The following is a 24422-nucleotide window of genomic DNA, read 5'->3' on the forward strand; positions in this document are numbered from 1 at the left end:
TTTCATGTATTTGGCCTATTTGTACCTAACCACTCCTCAGCAAGTGGGGTATGAGAAGAGAGGGGATAAAAAATGTTAAAATTCAGGACACAGCCCTGCTCATATTATAACCTTCCCTGAGACAGTGTGAATAGGGAAGTGATCCTTAAACAGACTCTGACTGGGCTGGATCTACTAAGTAAAGAGGAAAGGAGGAGGGAAAGAGTTCAGACCCACTGACTTGAACTGTTCTTCCATTTCCTTCCTCTAGGGCTAAGAGCAGATCTCTAAATTCTTCTCTCTTGCTAAACCTAAAATATTCCATTCCTTATTTTGCGTTTCTCCAAAAAGCAGCATCAAATTCAAATTCTGTGACACTCAGAAATGATGAGTTTCAAAATATCTATCCAGGTCTTCCTCTTATAAAGCTCATGATCATTTTGGGGAAAAATGATTGGTCATTTTAGATGATCAAATGCCAGTAAATAATCCCAAGTTCCTATAATGTAATGCTTGCTTTTCACAAACTTAAATAAGGCATTTCAATCCTGACTCCTTTAGGTGACAACAGTGCACCTGTTCTTCAGATTTCACTCCCAATTTCATGGTAGCAGGGTTTCACAAATCCAGGTACACCAGTTTACCAACCTGCGGTTTTCAGGAGAAATTTTTCAGCATTTCCTTATTGAGTGTAATCATACTGGGAAACTTTATCATACACAAGTTACAATGATACCTCATGTTAAGAATCTTATAATTTAATACTACCCAGAGTTGAAAATAAAAGCAATGAGATTATAGCCAAAGCCACCTTCTTCTTGCAGATTTGCTTGGACTTTTTAATGTGGGTTGGCTTTCCTGAAAATAGCTCATCTATTTATTTCACTCATTTCCAACAATGCGGAATACCACTGTCAAATAAATGAGTTGTGGATACAGGCTATAGATGGGAAAGATGGAAAATGTATGCCTTCTGAATAGAGTCCTTATGTTTTCATTCTTTGACATGGGCTACTACAAGATTCTAGTCTTGACCTATTTTGATTAAAAGATGAGGCAAGGCCATTGAAAATCAGAATCAGAAATCTTTCAGGTCAGAATAGAAGGAGAGTAGATGAGAGGGTGGAATATTGCTCAAGTAAGATTTTGTTTCTAACTTCACCTTGTACCACTCTATTCTCATAACTTCCTACACTACACTCAGTTGTACCCACTATCAGGCCAACCTCATATACCTCATTAACTCAAGACCTCTACTAGCTTATAAAGTTGTCTTCACTAAAAACAACAGCAGAAAAATAAAACTCATACACATACACTCCCTGGTGGACATAGTCCCATCTCCCTCAGCTACTTGCCTTGGCCGAAGGAAGAGCTTTTGTGGCTTAAATAAACAAATAAACAAATCTCACTACCCTGTGGGAAGATGCAACCCCATCTCTGATAGCATGTTATGTAAGAAAAGCATGAGCTTTCAGCTACCCTTCTCCCCTTGGTCAGGTGCCTTTGTGCAGTGCACACACTACATCACGTTCTGTGACAGCCCTGGAACCTCTTCATTTGGCAGCTCTTCCTCCAAATTTCTCATGTCTGATTCCTTCTCATCACTCAGATCTCAAATATCACCTCCTCTGAGAGTTCTTCCCTGACTACAGAAACTCTTTGCCCAGCCTTACCACTCTCTCTGCACACTATGCTTTGGCATTATTACTATTTGAAATTATCTTGTTTTCTGGTTGTTTATATGATCATGTGTCTTCCCCTGCCTGAAATATGAGCTCCAAGACTGAGGGCTATCATCGGTCCTAGTCACTACTGTGTCTCCAGAACCAATGGCATGCCTGATATGTGAGCATTTGATAAATATGTGCTGAAATGATGGCTAGATGCAGGGACTAGAGTTTATCATTGAAGGACAATGAAATCAACGGACAGACATATACAGAAGTTTAGTGATAATCTTTGTGAAAGCTTTTCATTCGGAGTGTGTTTGATCTGGGCCATTGCAAGACTTCCATAAAGTAAGGGATAGTAAAAGGCCAATAAAATCTGTTAAGAAACTAAGCCAAAGTGTTTTTGTCTTAGGTATCCTAATTTTTATAGTTACTAAGAGGTCACAACTCTGTAAGGAGAAGAATCCAAATAGCAACAGAGCTATTAGAAGAAGAGACTAAGCTGAAAGATTTCATGGCCATCATTTCATTTTATGAAAATAAACCTTGGTTGATTCACAACCAACAGAACATTGCACTTTTACAAGTCAATAACCTTGATCTCCACAACAAAGGCATACGTAATCTAGTAACAAATCATATCTTGTGACATAAATCTATACTAATATTACTTTCTTGGATAGGAAGTGAAATCATAATCTATGTCACCTGCCAAGTGAGTTCACCAAAGAAATCAACATAACTCTCAATTCTGAATAGAGGGACAAATCTCTCACTCCCTGTCTAGCCTCAAATTCCACTGTTAATAAGGAGAAGAGGGATTCCCTAACCTTGGCTGCCAAGACAAGTCCATATAAAAAACAAGAACGACTCCATAAAGTAAGCCTATCCTGGCATAGGTGTTCTAGCTCAGTCTCCCCTATGGACAACTTTCTCATCCTCTTGCATTAAGTGACCAAGGAACCTGGAGACTTACTATTATTTATATGTAACACTCCATTTTTAAACTCCCCATAAGTGCTGAAATTGTTCTTGTCCCGGTTCAGAATAAAACCAAAATATTCAAGCATTCATGCTGGGAATTGCAGACATTATAACCCACAGCTTGGTTTAAATTCACTTTTCTGTGATGAAGACAGGGTTTATTAAAAGGTAATAATAGTACAGATTACTACAGACTGTATAATTCCTTATTTAGAAGTTAATGAATTTCACCTTTTTTTTTTTTTTTCAGTTACAATGGCTCTTTCTCAAGATAGTGTTAACCATTCCCTTGCATGAGAAAAGCAGGAATGTAGTAACAAGCAGTAAGTGTGAGTTACTGCAGGAACCAAAAAGCATTAACTTTGCTTTCCAAAGACTTTATATTTCAGAATGTCCTAAACTTCTGAACACATTATTTTACCTGTTTTTTTGTTTTGTTTTGTTTCTTGATATCTATAAAATGGATAATTATATTACCTTGTGCATATGGGCGTTATGAGGAATAAATGGTATAATGTTTTATAAAGTGCTGGGCAAAACACCAGGCACATATTCACACCTCACACTTGTTCATTTGCTGTCTTATCACTTTAATATCATTCATCCAAAAAGCTATGGCCTTCATTGTTGTCATATTAAAATAACCCTAGTCTCATAAAAGTTGTGGCACACATAAACAACAAAAGTCACAAGAAATAGAATCTAAATATTTGTTCCCATTTAAAATAAAAAGAGTGCTTCTTTTGGGAGAGATACAAAATACCATGGTGAAATTTTTAAGTAAAAATTATTAGCTATAGTGAAATAGTGGTTTTGCCCAAATGGCCATAAAGCAGCAGAATAGCCAACTCTATCAGGTAGCCAAGCAGGAAATTTTTTATTCACCTTAGGAAAAAATGAATTATTTTCCAAAATGTATCACTCCATATATTCTCACTTAGCATGGCCATCCTCGTTCATACATCCAAGAAGCTGTCCATTAAAATGCCAAATGGACAGTATCTCCAGGCAAATGGTTTGACTTCCTTAAAGATCTAGTTTCTTTGTAAAATTTTACTGCTGTTCTGACACCAACTTGTGCCACATTTTTTACTTTCTATGGTTCATAACCGAACTGAACTGAGAACTGTTTCCTAAAACCAATAAAAAATTCAATTACATTTTGGGATAAATTCCAGTGATATCTTTAATACTAACTTACCCATTTAAGAAGTATAGTAGAAGTCTCTATGAAAAATGCTCTTAATTCAGATACTTTTCTGGCTGACATTACCAGCAACCTAAAAACCAGTGTGATGGATGGAAAAAGTTAAAAATATTTCACTCTGTGGTTCCAACATTTCAGAAGCGCAATTGCTGGGAACTAGATTTAAGCTTTAATTAGGAAATGTATATATCACAGGGTTGCTCCTTTCCTGTGATCCGGGGAGAAAACGTTTTTATGTGCGTGTGTTGAAATGCAGAGATCAATAAAAATCAAGTTTGACAACACCAAGACCAAAGAAGCTTTGAGGAATTTGGAGATTTAGAAGATTATCTCCATAAACCTGGGACCACGCCACTTAATTATTCTATCACTGGGGCTACAAACTAGAAACGGAAATCCTTTGCTTAAATATTAATAATTAGACATTTTAACACTTTATTCCAAAGACAAAGTGTACTTCACAAAAAGTCTGTTAATTATGTAGCCATTTATTTGTTTTGAACAGTAAATATATTTCTAATCATTAAAAATAAGAAAGATATAGTCATATGTAAAGATTAATGAATGGGTTAGAAAGGAAATAAAAGGTGAACAGTTCAAAGGAGCAAGTAGTGCAGGGAAGAATGTTTCTATTTCTTTGCTCATATTAACCATGAGAGAGCAAGGAATAGAGTAGGATGGGTGTGTGTGGGTGTGTGGGTGTGAACGCGTACACGCAGGCACCTGATCATTTAATCAATATCAACTATCACAACAGATAATTCAAGCCTAAAATTTAACTTTGGAGCTCACTTCTCTTTTGAAGGGTGTAAATGAGTTGATCTGAATGGCACAATGGAGTTGATCCTCTCACGTTTTCTGGTGGAAGCTCATTTTCTTACAAGTGCTTGATAACCACACACTTGAACAGCCAGGCCTCAGATCCGCTTCCTCCTCTCATGTCTCGATGTGAAGCACAAAGCTGTAAGTGGGACAGCCTGTAGGACCGATGCTAAAAGCTTTGTTGTGGGAATTCCTAAAGCGTATTCCTATAAATAGGATGGTCTGCATTCACTCAAGTTGTGCACACTGACCCAAATAGGAATGATGCATATGATTCACAAATGTGTACATCAATACGCTGGGAATCAAATGGGCAGGCATCGTTCCCAAACGTGGATGTTTCCTTAGAAACATCCTCAGTATTTTTATCTGCCTCTCCTTCTAAGCGGTTTTTGAAACAAATTCTAAACAAATAATTGGAAGAAAATAGTTTTTAACATATATGTAGACAAAGAGTTAAGACATCCCAGTAGAAACATATCCTACAAATTGTTAACATAAAGGCAGCACACCCAATATGAAATAGACTGCCTGTTCACAAAGATAATGCAAACGGAAAAACATGGCACTACAAATGAAATCCACGTATAAAAGATAGTCTAACTTCTTTAGTAAGCAGGTAAATGGAAATTACAACAAAAAAAAACATTTCTGACTTATTAGATTAAGAACAATGTAAAAATTTGTTAATATCCAGTACGATTAAGGGTACAGGAAAACAGGCAGGCACACTCATCCATTGCTGGAAAAGTATGAATTACTGCCAACTTTTTTCGGGGTTTTCTTCTGGCTCTGTCTATTAAAATTTAAAAACTACAACGGCTTAGTGTTAAGAAGCTTCTATCCTACAACAACAACAACAAAAAAACAGCCATGTGTCAAGATGCATGTACAACTATAACATCGAAGAAAAGTCTGTAAGAACCAAAAGTATAAACTACTTAAATATCTATTAACAGGGAAGAAAAACACGATGTGCAAATAAGTCTTAGACTGAATTGCCTAGAAACTGATGCTGAGATTAAAAAAAAGGGGGGGGGGGAGGAAGGGAGGTCAATGTGCGATCTCCAGCAGCGACCCACAGTAGGTAACTGGGTCAGTGGTACAGAGAGATTCTGGAGACTACTGGGATCACATTCAACCCTGTCCTAGACAGATGCCCACCCCTGTGAGGCATGGTTCCGGGCTCCGCCTAGGGAATATGAAACAGACTATGACAGCTGGAATCAAGTCCTTCAGAGAGAAGAAGATGCTGGGAGTGAAAGTGCACCAAGGAGCCAGTGGGCACAAAATGGAAAGACCTGCTACTCAATAGGGTATTATATGCTATAAAAAAAAAAGAATAAATTAGAGACATACATTTAACTATAGAGTTGACCGTGATATATGATAAGACATCAGGTTTTTCTTTTCTGGGAGTGGGAAGCCTTATTTATTTATTTAAATAAGGCTAAAGTGTGAAATGATAAATATCAAGATGTTAACATAAAAGCTACTGTAGAATCGTAGGGGAGAAGTAGCCTGAAAGAATGGCAAACAGAAAGAACTAGCAACCTTTTATGTGTATGCTCTTTTATACTTTTGTTTGGCCTGTGCATACATTGCACCCGTAAATTAATAGACAAATAAAGTAAAAGATCAAATATGCCACATCAAAATTAACTTCCATAAGCTCTTTTCCTTTAATTGAAAATGCTCAGATTAAAATATTTTCTCAGAGTTAATAGGCTTGCCCTTTTAACTGCAAGCTGAGAAATGCCTTTGGGACTTAAGTCTACATATGTGACCTGAAATTAACAGACAAACAGACACAGACATTCTGGGCAATGGGGGAATAAGGCAGAAAGAAATGGAAATCTGTATGTTAAGGCATTGCAACGATGATATTCAAAATGCAAGCATCTCCATTAATTATAAAACTCCAAGGAATCAATAGCAGGAGAATGCATAAATGAATTAAAATCCATTAAACAGAATCATGACTACATAGGCATTAAATTATGTTTTTGAAAAATCAGTGCTGGCTTAAAAACAGAAGCATGATACAATGTGAGGTTTAAAAAAGGAATGTAAATACATAATAAATAAAAAAATAAAAAAGGAATGTGTTGTACTGTATAGATAAATGATTCTTCTTACATAAATATATCGGGTATCTACGTTTCTGCATGTATACATATACATACGTGTAAGTAAGAATACATTTCTCTGGAAGAACACATGTCATCTACACTTTAATAGTGGTTATACCTAGATTATAACCTAGGTATATGGGAATATGGCTGATTTTAAAAGTTTCTTTTCTTTTACTTTTCTGCATTGTTTTTCTTTCAATGTCATGCTTTAGTATTTTCCTTTTTTAAAGATTGATTTATTTATTTGAGAGAAAGAGAGAGAGAGAGAGAGAGAGAGCACACAAGTGAGGGCAGGGGCACAGAGAAAGAATCTTCAAGCGGACTCCCTGTTGAGTGCAGAGCCCAAAGCAGGGCTAGATCCCAGGACGCATGAGATCTTGACCTGAGCAGAAACCAAGAGTTGAAGCTCAGCCAAGTAAGCCACCCAGGCACCCCTAGATTTTTTAAGTAAAACCAAATCAAGTAATAAAACAACTTGCTTCTTTAGAAAAAAAAAGATACTCATAAAGAAGTAAGCTCCCATCTGCACAGCAATTTTGACAGATTAATAATGGAAAAAAGGTATGTACATTGTCTTCTGTTGAAATGCATGTATTTGATGCCCAGGGAGAGGTGACAAATCTTTCCATGTTTCAAACATTACCTACCATCAACAGACTATTCCCAACATTCAAGAAATCTTTCTGTAACTTTATACATACAACATGCAGAAACAGTAAATGACACTATAGGGAAAAAACAAACAAACAAACAAACAAACAAACAAAAAAACCTTGAATCCCTCCAATACTGCATTGCCTTGGAAACAGTAAGGCACCAAAGAGACTCACAGAATTCCAATAAAAAGAAAAACCAAACCAAAACAAAACAAATTCCTTTCTAGACTTTGTGTTTAAAAAAAAAAAAAAAAAAAAATCCCTGGATCCCTGGGTGGCGCAGTGGTTTGGCGCCTGCCTTTGGCCCAGGGCGCGATCCTGAAGACTCGGGATCGAATCCCACATCAGGCTCCCGGTGCATGGAGCCTGCTTCTCCCTCTGCCTGTGTCTCTGCCTCTTTCTCTCTCTCTCTGTGACTATCATAAATAAATAAAAATTTAAAAAAATAAAAATAAAAAAAAAAATCCCTAATAAAATTGTTCTTAATGACTTGCATTGTAGAAGTTTTTTGACCTTTTAAATTTTATAAATGAATGACTGAATTAATTTATTTTTCCTAGTTCAGTATTCCAATCATCTTGGAAAACAGCTGGAAAGAAAGGTCACTTCAAAAGTGAGGCCTAAGTAAATAATATGATTTGACTAAATTCTTTTTACTTAAAGTACATCTGCCAGGCTTCCTTCCCACATGCCTTTCACACAAGCAGGCTGCGTGGTAAAAGAGAAGTTCGTCTGTGACATTCAAGCATGCCGGGCCGTTAACCCAGTGGAGCACAGTGCCTAAAATGAACATGTGCTGCAAGCCAGAAAACTATTTAAAATCTTTTTACATAGCAAGTTTTATTTCCTTACTGACGTTCCTACTCATAACAAAATAATTAACCATACACCTATTCAAAGAGTAATAATATTCCCCATGTTTGGTTTTAAATAGAAAGAATTCTAAAAAGCAAAGCCAATGAATCTAGCAAATACAATAGTTATAGAATACGCCTTTTACTGTCTTCTTTTCAGCTGTTGTTTTTCCTGCTTGAAATAAAAAAAAGGACCAGATTACATAATACTGCTGCAAATAAATAACTTTTATAAGAGATGATTTCTCTATATACGGCAAAATGATACTTTATCGAAGGGCAACAAATAGCTAGCTTAAGGTAAACATGGTATAGTTTATATGAAACACGATTTCTATAACAGATAAAAAAAAGAAACTGAACTTTTCTTTTGCCGAGATACAATGTAATTCCATATTTTTTCAAATGAGACACAAAACAAAGTATTTTCCTTATCAGTAAAAACTAGAATTAAATGTTTTCTTGAAATATATTTCAGTGACTAAGTTTTAAATCATCTTTCAATACATCAAACTCAATCTGTCCTAATGGAGAAGTACAGCGTTGTGAATTACCCATTATGTTGGAGAATCCAGAAGTCGTTTTAATTGGTTTTGAATGAAAGCATTATTCTGCATTTCTAATCATGTTTCTACCCCTAAGGCTAATATTAAAAATGAATTACAATTCCTGAGCAAAGGAATTGACTTGGAATCATGGCAGAGATTAACATTTTGTTACAGATAATCCACAAACTAGAGAGTCCAAAAGCCTATAACTGAGAGTTGAGTGTATTCTCTAAGTAAGAAGCTCATTAGACACACTCCATGTTAATAATGAACCGTCTAAAAAGAGTACATGTGTTATGTAAAGTGTTGTACAGTCTCTTGTACCACGTCGGTCTCTCTTCCAAGATTACCAGTCTAAATATTTATTCACTGACTTTTCTATTCCTAGAAATGAGACACTTTTATTCACTGACTTTTCTATTCCTAGAAATGAGACACTTGTAGGGTTAACTGTCTTGCCCTGAAATTATATTTATCTTTAAGATGCCCTCAAAATTTTAAGATACAAAACAAGGTCTACCTTACCAACCAGGCAACAAATGGTGATTGTCAATCACAAAGACACATCACAGAGAGTTTAAAGTAAACCTGACACTGTGGTCACAATGAATTAGATTATTGTACAAGAAAGAAGCTTGTCATTTGTGCCATAAAGTGGTTTCAACTAAAACCTCAAATATTAATGAGGAATGATAAACTGACCTATTCACTGACAATTAAGCAACTTTGATTTGAGCACCTGAAATCATTTGCATAATGAAAATACCCTTCCCCCAATTATCCAAATTACAGCTTAAAAGGAAAAGAACACTCTAGAAGAGGTTTTTATTTGTAAGGGACATTTTAATGAGGTGATAGGTATCTTAATAAGTGTTCTTGGGTGAAGACACCTGGATTATTAAACAGCAGTTCTTCTGTGTCCTATATTAATTCATAGAAAGATTTTATCACGTCTGTTTAATTTATTAGAGACTTGAAGTACTTAGTATCACTTGCATGGTTTAAAGTAAACCAATTTAAACAAAAGATGAAATAAATGGTAAGTTTGGGTGATTTGGGTTTTTCTGATATTTTTTCTTTGAGTTTAACAATAATTCACTACAAGTACAAATCAGGAAGATCTGCATGAAATTAACTTCAAAGCAGCTTTTCAAATGAGTCCTAGAGGGTTTGATGAAAAAATGTCACCAAGCAAAAAGAATTTTAAATATATTAACTGTATTTAACTATTTTTTTCTATGTGGAGTAATTTTAAATTAAAGGGAAAATAAATCCCTATCATTGCAAAATGACCTCGAATATTTATTACTTTTTAAACAGAAACTCTTACCTGTAATAATTAGAAGACAATTATAATTATTACTATTCATTGATTATTAACACATTTTGAATGCTTATAATTTACTTTAGATTGCTTTTACTGATAGTTCAACTTCTTTCAAGATGAGATTTCAACTGTAGTGTTAATTTTCTATTTTAAGGACAAAGAGTTAACATATGATTCAGTAGCTTATGATTAGTTTCATTTAGGCAATACAACAGGTTTTACAGATGTTTTTTGCAAGTTGTTTCATTGCTTTTTGGCTCAAATTTACCCCTTTAAGAGGTTAAACTACATGCTCTCCTACGTGATTTACAGAGCCAAAATGGCTCTGCTACTCCAGTGATATTTTTCTGAAAAAGATCGTTCTTCCATAGTTCTTTTTCATATGAACTACAGAGTCTCTCCAAAAATATCCCTTGTCATTTTACTGTTACAAGAAGGGTAAAATAGTATTGTGAATAATAGAATCAATTTGATATAAGTGGAAAAATAATTTTTGTGATATGAATTAAATCAACTCAAGCAAGTAATTCTTTCCATAAGTAACTCACTAAATACATAAAAGGTGAGAACAGCAGAGAGCAAAATAAAATAAGCATTTGGAGACTCCAAAGAGATTTGTCTATTAAAAAGAGAGAGAGAGAGAGAGACAGAGAGACAGAGAGACAGAGAGAGATGGAAAGAGGGAGAACTAAAAGGGCAGTCAAATTCCAGCTCTCAACAAGCGTGTACTATGTGCTTTGCTGTATAAAACAATCAGTGCAAAAAAAATAAAATAAAGTAAAACAATCAGTGCCACTGATAAAATATTATTTCTTTTGATGCAATGGGCTGTTCTCACAAATACTGCGGAGAGCAACGTTTGCAATAAAATGTGACAGGCAGGTTTTTGCAGCCAGCTTCGGGAAAGCCTGAAATTTGATTGAATCTCAGAGTCAAGGACTATACAAAAGAAAAGGATATTTTACTTGTTTTTGTTAGTATTGTTACTGTTCAATTATTGTTTTTTTTATTCCATTTTCCATAGGTCTTAGATAGTGCTCTTTACATCCAATGAAGTATAATGGCAGATACTCATGCACACCGTAACTTCTCCAGCCCCATAAATCAGGTCAATACTGGTCTGTAGAGAGAGAAATCAAGATTCAAGATCCAAGATTACTTACTGCCTACACTCTGGAGAATAAGAAATGTAAAATATGAATCCCGGAGGATGATTTTTCTATAAGCTCGAAGCAAATGAGAGTAACTCGTGATAATGCTAATGTTAGGAGGTGGTCTTTCCACAATCAGACTTCAGGTGCCTTTAACCAGGGATTATGCGTGAAGGCTACAAGGCCAAACTTTTTCCCTGAAAATGTACACACATAAAGTGAAAACTTGAGGGTTTCTCATCAAATCAAAACAACATCTTCATTTAGAAATGTGGAACTTCTGGATTTCAGAACAACCTGAGGTAACTTTCACACCAGCCTACACTTCCATCCTGAAACCTCCACATGACAAGCCAACTAACTAACTGGCTAATGGACTAAACTGTCAGCTTGTAACAAGCCAAATAGAAATCCAGGAAATAACAGCAACAGCACAAATAAAATTGGAATAAACACAATAACTTACTTTCCCTCAAAAAGGTCTGGGGATTAGAGTACTTTCCATGAGTAAATTACAAAATCTGTGAAAACCACCTAATTAAATTTTGGAAAGAATAAATTTCTATTAAGAAAGCTAAGAGTTCCAAAAAGCCTACCTATATACATAATCATTTACTTATACACTATCATTTATAATAAACTTAGCCATTTTTTCTTTCCAAAAACTAGCTCTGGATAAGGTATTGGGATATCTCTGTGTATAAAAATGTCCTGTTTTAAATCTATTTTCTCCATTTTATTAAACAAGTAGCTTCTTATCAAGCAATCAGACCAAATACATAATGATATACTCAAAAAGTCTGTAATGTGACCCAAACATCTATTATTTTTGGCAAAGAGAAATCTTTTACCCACTATGTTTTTGGTGGGCTTTTCTTTATTTTTTTTTATTTTTTTTTATTTATTTATGATAGTCACACACACACACACAGAGAGAGAGAGAGAGAGAGAGAGAGAAAGGCAGAGACAGGCAGAGGGAGAAGCAGGCTCCATGCACCAGGAGCCTGACGTGGGATTCAATCCCGGGTCTCCAGGATCGTGCCTTGGGCCAAAGGCAGGCGCCAAACCGCTGCGCCACCCAGGGATCCCTGGTGGGCTTTTCTTTAAGCAACAAATACACAAATGAATTTAGTAGGTAGAGATTACTTTTGAATTTAAAGGTCTGGCTGCAGATTGCTCTTAAATATGTTCCCAATTATAAACTTGTAAATGTGACTTACAACACAAAATCTCCATATGAGTAGTCCAACACCATACAGCAAATTTTAGTTAATTTCTCGATTATTAATGGTGATAGGGGAAACTTCTAACAACTCAAATAGGTTTGGGCATCTACCACTTGATATTTGACAGAAATGTTTCTTTTCTGGTCTTCCCAATCTCTATTTGGTTTCACTTAATTTTTGGCTGTGTTAGGTATCTCCGTTCCCATTTTCTGAAGTCCCATGAACTGATTGACTCAATGTAGTCCTGCTTTCCACTGACTCTGATTTTGCTAAAATTTAACAATGGCTTCTTCATGACCGAATCCAATGATACTTTCCAAATCAAATCTTACAGACCTCTCCATAATGCAAGACGCCATTTGCAATGTCTTGTTTTTTGAAACTATTCCTGCCTCAGTGTACATTACTTTCACAAGGTGCTGCTCTCTTGTCACTTTTCAATGTTTCCCCACACTCAGTCTTCCACAGCCTATGCTGGAAATGCTGGTACTTCACAACACTCCCTCCCCAGCCCTGTTTTCTCCTCCTCTTTTCAGTACCGGAGAAATTTTGCTCACACTGCTACTTCAAAGGGCTCTTCTCCATATTTCTTCCTTGAGCTTCACACTTATGCATCTAACCATACAGGGCATCACTATTACAGGCATCTCAAAAGCAGGTGGCCAAAATTGGGCTTCTAACTTTTTCCTGCAAAATTCATCTTTAATTAAAATTGCTCACCATCCACCATATGCTCACCATCAATCTGAAGGCACTATAAGGCCCTTCCCTCTCCCTTCCTTCCTACTTCTAATTAAGTCACGTCGATTCTTCTTCCTAAATATGCTACCCTTGCCACTCTCCATTCTGAATTCTATCACTTGAATCAATATGTCCAGCATTTGTCACCAGAATCACCACAATGGTCTTCCACCTCAGACCCTCTGACCCCAAGCTTCAACCTGCAAATTTATTCTTAATTTTGCCACATTCAATCTGTCTTCAATGGATTCCCATTACTTTTAGGTGTGGTTTTAGCATTTGCTTCCCAAAAGATGTTCATTTTCAGTAAATGGGGCCACCGTTTACTCCAATGCTGTAACCAGGATCCTATATGTCATCCCTGGTTCTTAACATCTTGCTTTTTGCACCCAATACAACAGCAAAAGCTGTCAACTCTACCTCGGAAACATACCTAATGTCTATCTGTATCTTACTATCAATACCACTTTCACCAGAGTTCATCATTGCCTGTCTGGAAAACAGTTACAAGACAAAGTTAGAATTGTGCTGATATATCCCTTTAGTGTCCATGTAAACATATTCCTTCTTCCTCGTCTTTCCTATAAACCAATCATTGGAGCTACAAGTTTGATAGCTTTTCTCTTCAAGTCAGATGCACTAAGGCATAATTTAGATACAGTAATACTCAGAAAGGGTGCTCTTTTTAAAAATATATTAATATGATCACAGCACTCTGCTTAAAATCATCCAATAAATTCTTATTTCACTGAGAATCAAATCTGAAGAATCCTCACTGTGGCTATAGAATCCTTCACAATCTAGTCACTGACCATCTTCCTGATCTCACCATGGATCATTCTCTTCCTCCTTAAGCTCCTTGTAACCACATCTGGCCTTTTCTCCATCCTACCAACACTCCACTTTCATTCCTATCTCAGGGCCTCCGCAGTTACTACTCCTTTTGTCTGAAAGAATCCCATGCCTCTTCAAGTGCCTAATTCCTTCTTGCTAGTGAGGTCTCAGCTCTGATACCATGCCATCAGAGAAGACTGCTCTCTGTATGTGTACACAGAAACATACATTTATGTACATAAATCACACTCCCTCATCTTCCAAGTCCTTATCATTTTCTGAAATTATTTGACTTTTGTTTACTTATTTTTTGTCTCTCTTATCCTACTAGACCACAAACTACATGTCCATTTACCACCCTGGTGCTGAAATAAGTGCCTGATACTCAGCATAATCTCAATAAGTGTTTGCTAGATACATTAATAACTCATGACTGATCTGACTCCTATAATTTCTAGCACTCTCCTTCACTAATGCTCTGCTTCAGATCAAGTGAATGAAGACACCTGTTTTCCCAAAATCCATTACTTTCCCTCTGGGCAATACACCTTGGTATGTGATATCTGGTATGCCTTCTTTTTGCCTCCATTCTTCAGTCTTACTCATTCTGACTCACTCCTTATATCTTACATAAAACAAAAAGTCATTCATTTACAGCACATCCACAGTATACTCTATATATCAAATATGCTGTTTGTACTTCAGAGAGAGTCTTGTAAAATAGAGATCAAGAGTAAGGTCTGGAATAACATGGGCTATGCTCCAATCTCTGCTCCATCACTGAGGTATACAGATGGATCCATAAAATCTCTGCCTCAGTTTCTTTATTTTACAAAGAATGGGACTCTTTTTGAGGATTACGTGATATGATATTTAAAGTGCTTAGAATATCTGTTCAATAAATAGTATCTGTTCTTATTCTTAATAGTAATTATGTACTTTAACATCTCACACTAAAACAATTTATTTTGTGTCTGCTTATTACTATTGGAAGGTCTTTGACGATATGGTGAGATAGATTTTTTTCTTTCTTTCATTTACCTAATTGCAAGGCTAGGCACAACTCCTGACATGTCATAGTATTACTTCATTCATACTTCTTAAATGACAATAAATGAATCTGGTTTCCCTGAGCCAGAAATACCCTCGGGGTGTACGATTGGGGTCCAAATGTATGTGAATAAAAACCAGTAATACATGCCCCCAGTAATTGTATGGATAAAAAACAAATCTGTCAGGAATAACAGCTGTGCGTGTGTAAGGGAGGCATTCAGGTAGCTAATCTAACTGGCCTGAAAAGGATCGTAAAAACCAAGAATGCAAAGTTCAAATCCCAATGTAAAGTCTCCTCCTTTGAACACATCTCTTTCCCATCTTACAGGGAAGATTCAGTCTATTCTGTTGTAAAACCAGGAACTAACATTAGAAACTGCATCATTTTATTCAGGCACATCTTAGTTTGGCTCCCATATTCAATAACCCATAAACTCAAAAATCCCAAAGCAGGTCAAACTCAATAATATATATGAACCCATAAAAAAAGAACACCAATTTTGTTGCATTGCCTTTGAACCACTGCAAAACAACATTAGATAAGGGCCAGCAGACTTTTTTCTGTGAAGGGACAAAATAGTACATGGTAAGGCTTATGGGCCATACTTATCAAAATCATTGTTGTAGTATAAAAGCAGTCACTAAAAACATGCAATTGAATGGGCCTTGCTGTGTTGTAATAAAATTTCATTTATGGATGTAGACATTTTAATTTTACATAATTTTAAGTGTCCTTGAATATTATTCTTTTGAATTTTTCCAACCACATGCCAATATAAAAACAAATCTTGGCTTTTGAGTACAGAAAAGCAGGTCCTCAGTCAAAACTGACCCATGGTTCATAGTTTGCTCACCCCTACATTATACCAATTTTGTTAGCTCTTTTCCTAACTGCAAGCAAAATGTGATATAACTGGCTTCTTTCATAAATTTAAAGTGGTAATGATATATTTTCTCATGCCAAAAAGATCACTACTTTATAAGTACTACACAGTAACTACTCTAGCATCTTTTAATCTTTTAATTAACATGAAAGATAAAGAGTAAAAATAATTATTTAAAATATCTTCATGTTAATAATTTGATGGACAGCTAATTCAGGACTCCATTAATCCTAATTCTGCCACAAACTTATTGTTCAATACTTCAATTTGGTCTTTATTTTTAATTGTGATAATTTCTGAATTTATAAGAGAAAATAAAGTATAATAATAAAATATTAATATACATCCTTGAGACCAAGATAACTCATTCAGCCAGCCATGGTTAAAAAAACAAACAAAAAAATCACATAGCACTCTTCCCATATTGTCCAAGGAAAAGAAATCCACGTTGTTTTTACTCAACAGATATTTATCAAGCACATACTACGTGCAACACAATATGAAATAGAGCAACCTCTCTGGCACGTGTATGAGAATGATTCATCTTTTTGTGCATTCACAAATAAGTGTCTGAAACAGTTAAATGAAAACTGTCATCATTATTTTGATAAACCTCAAAAGAAATGCAACAACCTTTACTCAAGGATCAATATGACCCAGTGCTTTCGAGACTCAAAGTTCTCCAGAGAGTGCTACAGATTGACAGGATCCTCTCTCATCGCTTGATTTGACGTGAGATAAAGTGAAAGACACGTAAACCTCAGGCTGAAGAGCCTCATCTCACACAGTTCCATATTGGCCAGACAAGCACCGTGGCTCAAGAAGGCAGGCTACCTCTTCCACAAGTCGATTGTGAATTACTCTCTCTAAATTGGCTCCACAGCTGTGACTTGTAGTTCCTAGAGTACCCTCCAAATAGCTGGTTGTGGGGGAAGAAATAAAAGCCTGAATTTTCCTCAAACACACACCCTTTGGCCATCTGCCATCTCAACTCATGAAGGACATGCAGATCTGAAAAGGGACACTTCTGGGACTCTATCAAAAAAATGGTAGATCAAAAGTTTGGCAGAAGGGTTGCTGTCAGGCACTCAAACACATAACTTATTCCAATTCTGGAGACCCACAGAGTAGATCTGTGAAATAAACTTGGCTCAAAGGGAGCCTAAAGTACTCAGCCGCAAACAAGGGAGAGTGGGGGAAACTGTACCAAACTTGTTTCTTTTCAAAGGAAATGAGGAAAGTTTAAGAAAGGAAAACAGAGGAAAGCTATGGCAATTACCTCCAATATTAACCCCTTTCTGGGAAACTGCAGGAAACTCACAATCTGGCTATACAGGGGAGTTTCAAAAACTTGAGTTTCCCTGTCTTTCAGACAACAGAGAGAACGCTCTTATCTCCTCAACTGCTCGTGATGGAGAGTTAGGAGATCTGAAGGTGAATGATAAATGTGCATGAAAGCTGGTATTTCAGGGTACACCAGTAACCTGGGCTTAGCTTAATGTACCACATCTGTGTAGGTATGCTATTTTACACATACACACACGTAACACATATGTATCAAGAGAGGTAGAAAAGGGAAGAGAAGAACAGTGAAGAAAAGATTATCTTTCACACACACCTTTGATACATAAATACACACAGACACAGAAAGAGTGAACGGAGATCTAATTTATCTGTCACAGAAAAAGGAGTCAAGTCCTTTCAGTCCTTTGAAAGCATGCTCTCTTTGAGCCTGGATTATTAGATAATTCCTGCATTACTATTTTCCACAGGTATCCTTCTGAAACCGTGTCAGTTATCTCATCTGCAGGTTCAATTAGATGCCTTTACCACCTGGCATAACTTTCAAATCCTGCAACTGTCTTTACAACCCTTCTGGTTTCATGGAAAGTTCACCAGGTTGACATTTAGTTACATGACTGAATTCTAAATAGGGATTAATAAAATGATTAATTTACTCTTCTTTTCTCCTCTCTCTCTCTCTCTCTGGTCTCCCCCATGAGTCATGGTTGGCCATCTACAAGAACACAATATCTAACTGAGGAAAACTGTCTTCCAACCACAGCATCTGTCTCCCTGGCAAACTCTGCTGACAGTTGGGTCCTGGCTCTGGAACTGTTCAAGAATCTTTTTTCGGGCTGAGCTATGAGTGGGCTCTCATCCTCCTAGGTTCAGCTTCCTACTGATTCCACTCAATTTGAAAGATGGATTTGTATATATTTATCCTTCGGAGAATCTGCTATTGCTCAAATATCTCAAATTGAGACACCCCCCCCCCCATGGGAGGACTTGCATGCATGACACAGGAGCACTTGCATTCCTTTTCCTGCAAAACATCCATAAAATAGTTTGGTGGTTCCCAAGGGTCTGCTTCTGGGTATTATGTAAGCAGCTTCTCCTTCAGAAAAGGGAAAAGGATGCTTCAAGACACAGAAATAAAAATGCCCACAGTTCTCTAAGGGAATTTCAAAATAGCAAGTTGCTTAAATACCAAGGAAAGCACCTGGTTTCTCTCCAAGCCTAAAGATAGCCTGTGATGGTTTAAGAAATGTAAGCAGAGGTGGGGGAAAGGAGAGGGCAGTGAGGAGGTTATGGACAGCACTGGAGAGATCTCAGAACACACGACTCATCTGGCAGTGCACGTCTGAGTAATTTCTGTCATTTTTGAGATTCTATAAAAAGTACTTAGTTGGGAAGTTTAATGTTTTGTTTTTTGAAAAGTGGCTAAAGGTGGAGGCATAGTTTGTAGGCATGATATTCCAGTAATGGCACATCTGTCTCGTTCTAATTCGAAGCCTAAAATACTGCTGTCAGGCTCACCCTTTCCTTCTTAAAAATTTCTTCCCAAATCTACTTTATCTACTTTTTTTTTTAAACAATTACTCAAACCTTAGACCCCCTGGAGGCTTCTGATTCTTAAAAGAATTAGAAAATATCTCCAGTTATTATTAGATTCCATTTTAGACTGAGAAGAAAGCAGAAAGTGAGCAAGATAGGCACGCCTTTATGTTGCCTGAGTTACTTTTGAAATTTGCTTCATTCAAAGGCCAGAATAGCATGGAGCACCTTCAAACTATAAAATAAGAATTCCACTGGACCAATTATTTGTAACCTCTCACTGGAAGTAAAAATGATTTAACATCCCTCCCTCCCCTGCCCAAGACCTGAAGGCCTTTAAGAGAATCCAAAAAGCTCCATACATTTAATATTTTCTAAGAATAAGTATGGGGGAAAAGATTAAGCCCTCAAATATCCCACTTATGTAAGCCTGACAACAAGAAAAAAACATACAGTGGAAAGGATTAATCTCAAACAAAACTCGGAAAAGAGGTTTTTGCAGAAAACTATTCCTCTGGCTAGATCTCTTTTGTTTACAATATGAAGTAGAATTTGGACCCATTATATATTCTTTCTTATGGTCCCCCTTGTGAATTGAGGTTGTTAAAGTAACATTGTAATTATCTTTTATCTATAGCATGATTTATTTATAATATGAAATACCCTTTTATATCTACAGATTTTTAGTAAGTGAACGCTCTCCTTAACAGTCAGAAAAAAATAACATTGAAATATGAAACAAATATTTATTTTACCATCCTTTCTCCAAAAAACTATGAATGTGACTCCTATAAAAACACAGCTACACATTTTGTTTTAAACATTTAAAAATGTTTTTCAGTTTCAAAGGTCATATTTAGAACTGAACCAACTATGAATATGAATAACTTGTAAGCCATGCCCAAAGCGGGTGTCTTTTCAAGTAAAAGACAAGACTTACTAATAGTCCCATTTGTTTTCCATTAAAAATCTACTCATTGTATTCACAGCAATCCACATGCCACTATGCGAGCCTGCTTGGACAAAGCCTTTGCTTTGTGTGTATCAGATGCAAAATTTACTTAAATTCCAGATAATTGCAAGTGCATCTGCTAGGCTTTGTCACTGGTCTATATGAACATTTTCACAGTGTATACAAAGAGCAATTATCTAACAACTAAAGAAAAAGAAACAGTCATTTCGGTAAATTACAGCCAGCATCTTTATCAAGGAATAAGTTTGCTAAAAGAATGCTACCCCCAAAACACTTTTTTAAATAAAATGTATTCACTCATACCACATACATTAACTATACAGAACAAAAACGGGAGCTTTTTCAACTGTTAAATTACTAGGTCTGAAACAAGGATAACTGCAATTTCAAATAAAATTATCTCACAAAACATTAAAGTTCCCCTCTGGAGAAAAGAAAAAGAAGAAAGAAAAAAAAAAAAAAAAACACCCGATTTAAACCAATTTGATGCACTAGCATAAGTTCTTATTCTGTACTCATGACAAAATATTTCAACAATAGTCACCCTGTTTATCATCCAGTTTGAGTTCCCTAATTTGAGATATAAGCACACAGAATCAAGATCACGAAGGGAAGTCAAAATAAGGAATATTAAAAACAAAAGAAAATAAAAAACTTGAGACATCAAAAATCTTAAAGTTTTTGCTGCATTCATGAGTCAACTGTAAGCAGGCCTAAGTTTCTCTAGTTGGGCTATTTGGTCCATGTTTCTCGTTCTCTCCTTCATTCCACTCCCCCACTCCTTTTCCCTTTTTCTTTTTCTTTCTTTCTTTCTTTCTTTCTTTCTTTCTTTCTTTCTTTCTTTCTTTCTTTCTTTCTTTCTTTCTTTCTTTCTTTCTTTCTCTTTCTTTCTTTCTTTCTTTCTTTCTTTCTTTCTTTCTTCCTGAACAATCCTATTTCAAACTGTCACACTCAACAGAGCCAGCTCTCCTTTCAAAGCCCAATTCAATTTTCAGACTTTTACACCTCATGCCAACTAAACAACATCAACAGTACTCCTCTTCTCAGGCCTAATGGGGTAAATCTGTTCTTTTAACAAATTCTCAAAGCTATCTATCCACAGTGATCACAGTGCTATCATTAGAATAGAAAGAAAACTACTTAATACAAAGGCTAAAAAATTTTTGTGATGTTTGACCTATTTGAAATCTCTCCATTCAGTGGCCATTTATTTCCTGTTTCACTTTCATTTAAATATCTTCATTATCATTTTGTAAAATGTATTATGTTACCAGCCAAAGCTATTAGGAAAAAAAAAAAATCTCCCTATTCCCCAAACTGGAGAACCATCATTATCATTAATATTTCATGGAACTGCATTAAATGAGACAATATTCAATATTTAACTATCTAATCCTATAGTAATTTATATTAGAAAATACCAACCATGTGAGAATTCAGCCGGTTGGATTATTTTATTGGATGAACCTTTGTCATTATTAATAACATTTGAGTATCTCATATTTTTTCAGCACAGAATGTAACATCCAAGGACTGAAAGTGATTTTGTTTCTAATTAATTCTCAAAATCCTTGGGAGACAGTGATGGGAGGATAAATATATTAATTTGGAATTGAAGAATAAAAGACTAGCCTTTAGATGCAACAGTTGTACTAGAGATGCGGATTACTTGCATGGGTGATACACCTCTCTAGGTTTACTCATAATTTTTGTGAGGAAGACTGTTTAAACCTCAGAGAGGGATGCCTGGGTGGCTCAGCAGTTGAGCATCTGCCTTCAGCCCAGGGCATGATCCTAGAGTCCCAGGACCGAGGCCCACATCGGGCTCCCTGCAGAGCCTGCTTCTCTCTCTGCCTCTGTCTCTGCCTCTCTCTCTGTGTCTCTCATGAATAAATAAATAAAATCTTAAAAAAAAAAAAAACTCAAAAAAAAAAGAATAAACCTCAGAGAGTCTAAATTATTGGGAGAGGGGGTTGCTGTTTTATTTCTCTCAAGTACCACAATTATTAACAATTTAGAAGTAGAAAGTCGGTCTGATTTATTATCCAGAATTCCTATTAATTTGCTTACAGGCGATTGCGCAGACATCCAGATGTTCTCCATATGTATTTTAAACAAATCCCATTTACCTTTTCCTCAGACCATTTATCAACTTTACATATTTATACATAGGCAAACTTCAGCTCATTTTTAGGTAAATTATCTTTAACTTCAGCATGAATGGAATTCAAATGGCTAACTTTTTAATACGGTACTTGGTGATAACAAAATAAACTCCTTGTAATATTTGAAATTGGTGTGTGCTAAAATCTAAAGCGTTATGTTTAAAATATCTTGATAGCCAAAAATGCCCTCTATTTGATTTTGAGCAAGAAAAAAGTTCTCACGGCTACCAGCCTTTTAAGTTTATACACTGAGGCAACTGTTACCCCTCCCTTAGGACTCTAAGATCATTCATGGGATAATGGTAAATATTTGCTGGAGGCTTTTCACTTATCTGTTTTGTTGACAGCTCCTCCTCCTGTTTTCTACTTTGAGGGAATTCCACCATTTACATGTTACTGGAAGTCAAAGTCTTTTTGTTTCATTAGAGACCAGACTATGGATTTCCCAGACTTCCTAGTTTTATGGCTATGTGATGCTTTATCAGGACGCAGCCAATCAAATGGATGCACCAGCCCAGAACTTTGAAATGAGAGCAAGAAGAAAGGATGGGGGCTCCTTCCAGACCTGGTACAAATAGCCACATATCCAGGGCAGCCAGTGCTGGTTGATACTAATGGCAGTGGCAGAGCCTCAAATCAGGGAGCCGAGTACCCAGGATGCAGTGGCAGAAGCAGAAGTGCCCGGTTCCACATCTTTTCCCGGTGATTTAGTAATTCCCAATGTCTTCCTAACATATGCCTTTACTGTTTACATTAGCCAGAATTAGTCTATGTAGATTACAAGCAAGAACATAACCCGATCCCACAACCAAAAGTAGTAATTCAAATTATGCTTTTATTCTGCATTGGATAATTTTAAAAACTGTTGGAAAATAAAATTAAGAACTCCTGCAATATTGTGAGTTGTAAAGAACATTCCATTTTTACAAACACTAGGAAACTTCCCATCCAGGAGGACCCCGGCACCAAATGGTAAACAATCTCATAAATCCTTGGAATTTCATGTACCAAACAGGAAAAGAGCCAAGAATCAAAGTTTAAATGAGGAACACCATCAATGAAGACTCTTCCTATTTTTCTCAACCATTGCTTTTCTGATTCAGATCAACAAGGAACAGAAGATGGAAAAGAAATTTTGATGGTTTATCTATGATTTGCTGGAAATGAGATATGCACATCTTGAAACTCACAGTAAAAATGAGCATTAATCAAGAGCCTGACCAGTGATATCAAAAGTCAGAGCTGACTGCCTGAAGTCCAGGAAGCTATTACCTGGGGCTGTTGAAAGGGTCAGTACCTCTGTGCATTCCTCCTATTCCATCTACTTTCAGAGCTATTCATCTGGTACTTTTCAAGAATATTACCCTTCCCACAAATGATTGATAAAAGATGAATTTAAGAGAGTGAATAAGTTTTGAAAATTAACTCCCTGAACCTACATATTCACCATATATTTTTAAGTTCAACAGGGAAAAATATTCCTTTGGAGAACATTTTTCATCCATGGCATTTTAGGAACACTTGAAAATTTTCTTTCCTTCCCAGTTCCTATCATTTTTAAGAAATCCCTAATAAAAGAAAGGTAAATCATAAATTGATTCATTGGTCATGAAAAATATAAATTGACAGCTGTGGGGCATGGAGTCGTTCATCCATTCACTGATTGGATTTACACAGGTAACAGGCACATCCTAAAAATGACTACCATCAGAATTTGTCCTTACTCTCAAACCTAAATGTTAACCATGATCTGATTCTTCATGGCAAAGATCCACGGTTTAATATGCACCTTCTGGCTTCACTTTTTATTTGAACACATCTGTTATTAGACATCTGAATTAAAAAAGAGGAGAAAGAAAGAGAGAAAGAAAGAAAGAAAGAAAGAAAGAAAGAAAGAAAGAAAGAGAAAGAAAAGAAAGAAAAGGAAAAGGAAATGAAGGTAATTCCTTAAGGAAGACCATAATCCAGACATAAATAAAGAAAAAAAGAAAGAAAGAAACCTCCCCCTCCCTCCAGAAAAGAGAAAGAAAGAAAGAAAGAAAGAAAGAAAGAAAGAAAGAAAGAAAGAAAAGCAAGCCAAAAACATATCCTTGACCTCGCCTGCAGCTATGATTTCCTCAGAGTAAATACATTTGGAGTTCCAGGGCAACACAATTCAAAACAAAACAAAACAAAAGAAAACAAACAAAAGAAAAACCAAGAAAACAACTAACTTCTGTAATTAAAATATTTTATATGCACACGCGCGCACACATGCACATACACATCATGGCACTTTTAGCCTATAGTTTGTAAACTTCTAGACTAGAGATCAATCATACACATACACAATACCCAAACTGTGTACGACTCTGTGTATACCCCATGGGGAA

General features: G+C 36.1%; 1 protein-coding gene across 7 annotated transcripts in view; it reads right to left on the minus strand.

Moving 5' to 3' along the window:
* The window catches only part of LOC119863952 (teneurin-2-like), a 664488-nt gene that overhangs the window by 338181 nt on the left and 301885 nt on the right, over positions 1–24422 (minus strand). For 2 of the 7 annotated variants that reach the window (XR_005358263.1, XR_005358244.1), the window contains one exon: positions 11184–11305. The exons of the other annotated variants lie outside the window; for them this stretch is intronic. The gene's annotated coding sequence lies outside the window, so the exon portion shown is untranslated. Of the gene's footprint in view, positions 1–11183; positions 11306–24422 lie in introns of those variants that run through there. 7 annotated transcript variants of the gene reach the window in all.

Source organism: Canis lupus, chromosome 4, assembly GCF_011100685.1.
Source record: "Canis lupus familiaris isolate Mischka breed German Shepherd chromosome 4, alternate assembly UU_Cfam_GSD_1.0, whole genome shotgun sequence".
Taxonomy (NCBI): domain Eukaryota; kingdom Metazoa; phylum Chordata; class Mammalia; order Carnivora; family Canidae; genus Canis; species Canis lupus.